The following is a 3452-nucleotide window of genomic DNA, read 5'->3' on the forward strand; positions in this document are numbered from 1 at the left end:
GCTTTGGCACACAAAGTACTCCGACAAGGCTATTTCTGGCCGACCCTGAAAAGGGATGCTTGCTAGTTTGTCTAGAAATGTGACAAGTGTCAGCGCTTCTCAAATATTCAAAGGCAACCTTTTCAGAGCCTCTCCGTAGTAACCAGCCCTTGGCCGTTCGCCAAATAGGGCATCAATTTCATTGGTCCACTCTCAAAAGGAAGAAGAAGCGCGACTTTCACCATTGTCACCATTGACTACTCCACTAAGTGAGTCGAAGCTGAACCTCTTGCCAAGATCACCGAAGCGAATACTACAAAATTCTTCTGGAAGAACATCATTTGCAGATTCGACATTCTCCACTCCTTAGTGTCCGACAACGAGAGATAGTTCGACAACAAGAAAATGCGAGACTTATGCGACGAACTGGGCATAAAGAAAGACTTCTCAACGCCTCATCACCCATAAGAAAACGGGAAAGTTGAGGCAGTAAACAAGACTATCAAGCATACCCTGAAAAGGAAGCTTGACACCTCAAAAGGGCTTGGGTCGATGAGCTTCCCCACGTCCTCTGGGCCATTAGAACAACTAGCTGATCTACAACAGGAGAGACACCCTTCTCAATGACCTACGGAGTTGAGGTCGTGAGCCCGATTGATGTAGGAGTCTAATCGCACCGTCGAATACACTTCAATGAGATCAGTAACGACGAGGCTTGAATGAGCGAACTCCACCTCCTTGAAGAAATGAGGGATACCTCCCAGGTGAACTTGGCAAAGTATCATAGAAAGATGACCAGCTATTATAACTCCAAGGTCAGAAATCGAACTCTTTGTCTGGGGGACCTCGTCCTTAGAAGGGTCTTCCAATCATCAAAGCCAACCAGGTCTGGAGTGTTGGGACCGAATTGGGAGGGTCCTTGCTGCATCGACAGGGAATCCCGACCTGACACTTTTGAAATTGAAGACACGACAGGGAAAGCACTGCCTCATCAATGGAACATCGAACATTTGAGGAAGTACTATCAATGATGAGCTCGTGTTCCGATCCGATCTCAATGTTGTCTAGTAAATGTGTGTCATGATCCGATCTCATTTGTAACTTCCCTATCTTACTAAGTAATGATACTTCAGTTGTTTGTCACATCGATTAGTAAATTGTTACCTCAGTTCTTCAATATGTTAATTGATCTGATCTTCTATTATTAACTTGTTATTGGTAAAAGGTGCTTAATGTTTACTTAAGTGGTTGTCATTCATATACTTAAGTGTAAATAGCTCAACACAATAGAAAAGCAGAAGCAACAATACTTGACAAAAAAATTTCATTTCATTAATTTGGAATTGGATTACAAAAGAGGTCGAAGCCATTACAAAGATTGATTAACTCTATTTTACTGGGACATCTTCCACCCCGGTCTCCACCTTGCCTGCCCCAGGGGCCTCTGAAGCGTCCTTTGCAAACCTATCAGGCCGACCTCCAGTAGGCCCACTGAACTCTGCCTCTAATGAGGATATGTCCAGAGTGGTGTGGACTTCTTTCAGCCGATCCAATAGTCCTTGGGCACTCCAAGAGGCCCAAAAGTTTGCAAAACCATCGTACAAGGGATGCTCTGCGAAATGGTCGATGAAGTTCTACAGAGCCGCCTCCCTTGCCGACTTAAGCTCCTCCCTCAGGGAGGCGATCTCCTCAGCTTAGGTATCCGCCCTCTACCTCAGCTCTGCCTTTTCTTTATTTGAGGCCTCTAGAGCCTCTGTGGCAAATCGGTGGTGCTCGTTTGCATGATCCACTCTTCTGGTGATAGCAGCCACCTGGCACTCCACTTCATAGAGCTCCTTCTTCAGTCATTCTATTTTTTCCCTGGCGATGGCCAGCTGGGCCTTGGCTTCCTTCCTCGCCTTCTCCTCTTACGAGGCCTTGGTCTGAGCCTCCCTTACTGCGTCCCCATGCTGCATCACCTCCTCGAGGTGCTTGGTGAGGTCTTTCCTCTTAGCATTCAGGTCTTTCACCAAGCCTTCGAGTTGGATGCTCGTGTTGAGAGCTCGGGCCACGCAGGCACTGTTCGTCGCAACCAAGTCTTCGACGGTGCATGAGATGGTGTGGTCTCTCTACTCTTTGGTTCAATATTTATTGTGGACCACCACCACTGCAGCCGTCTCCAGAAGAAGAGCCTCCGGCACTTCTTTCACTGGCTCCTCCGAATTGGTGCCCAAAAAGTCCACCTCCTTGGGGAACGGGCTCTTTTCCTCTTTGGCTACCCCGGCACTTAGGCAATTGGCACAGTGGCTACTAGCGATGTGGTCGGGATAGGGGAAGCCTCTGATGGTGCAGGCGTCTTCTTCGGGATGACTACCCCGATAGGAATGGTAGTCTGCCTCAGAACCGGAGGTGGACTCTCCACAGTTGGGCGCTTCGATGGGCACAACGAGTTTGCGTCTGGGTCCTCCGCCACCTCCTCCTCGATCGGAGGCTGGAGCCTTTTGCTAGCATACACCAGATCCTCCATCTGCTTTTTGTACACCGAGGAGGAGGTCATCAGGACTCTCGCCTCTACCATCTTCTTCTGGATGGTTTTGAAGTCTGGCCTTAGAGGCACCTAAAATTATCTACAAGGGAACAAGCAAATTAGTACAAGTGTAAAGAGTTCGAAAAGTACTAAAAGGCATTCGCTTCGGGACATTTACCTTGAGAGGCCATTAAGTCATGCATCACGAAGTGGATGTTTTTCCTGATCAGCTGGTGGTATGACCTCTTCTTCGGAGGCAATTGATAGATAATGCAGATGATGTCGAAGTCGTCGGTGGAAAGCTCACACTGAGAAAGAGTGCCTTCAAAAGAGCACAAATATTAGTTATGATCCGAACCGAAGACGAACAAAGGAAAACGCAAAACAACAGTACTCACTAAGTGTGGAATACTTCGTGGGGATCGTAAGAGACGCCAGGGGTTCCCCCTCTATCGTGTCTCATCTCCCAACAGCCCAGCACCACGAGCTCTTCCACTCCTTAATAGAGCTCGACAGATCAAGCACGAATGGGTGTGGGAACCCCATGAGGTCAGATATACCAACCCCTAGTCTTATCCTCCCCAATTGCCACCTTGGGGATATAGAGGGTCTGAAAAATAGAGAAGGGCATCTCTACCCTAAACGACGCCTCCTTCCACAACATCCAGGAGCCCACCATTTGGCTCCAGGAGTTCGGGTTCAATTGGGTAGGAGCTAAGCCATACGACCTAAGTACCATATCGAAGAATGGGTGCATCGAAAGCCTAAGACCAGCCCTAAGAATCACCTCACTAATTTCTATGCACCCTGGCCTAAGGTAGCAGGCCCGCTCATCAGATTCAGGCAGGATCAAATTTACGCTATCAGGGATCCTATATTCAGCACTAAGTCTTTCCAGGTCAGCACCCTTTAGCTTAGAGGGGCAATCCGACGCTCCCCAATGTACAGATGTGTCTATGGGGCTATC

This window comes from Olea europaea, unplaced genomic scaffold (assembly GCF_002742605.1).
Source record: "Olea europaea var. sylvestris unplaced genomic scaffold, O_europaea_v1 scaffold3610, whole genome shotgun sequence".
Taxonomy (NCBI): Eukaryota; Viridiplantae; Streptophyta; class Magnoliopsida; order Lamiales; family Oleaceae; genus Olea; species Olea europaea.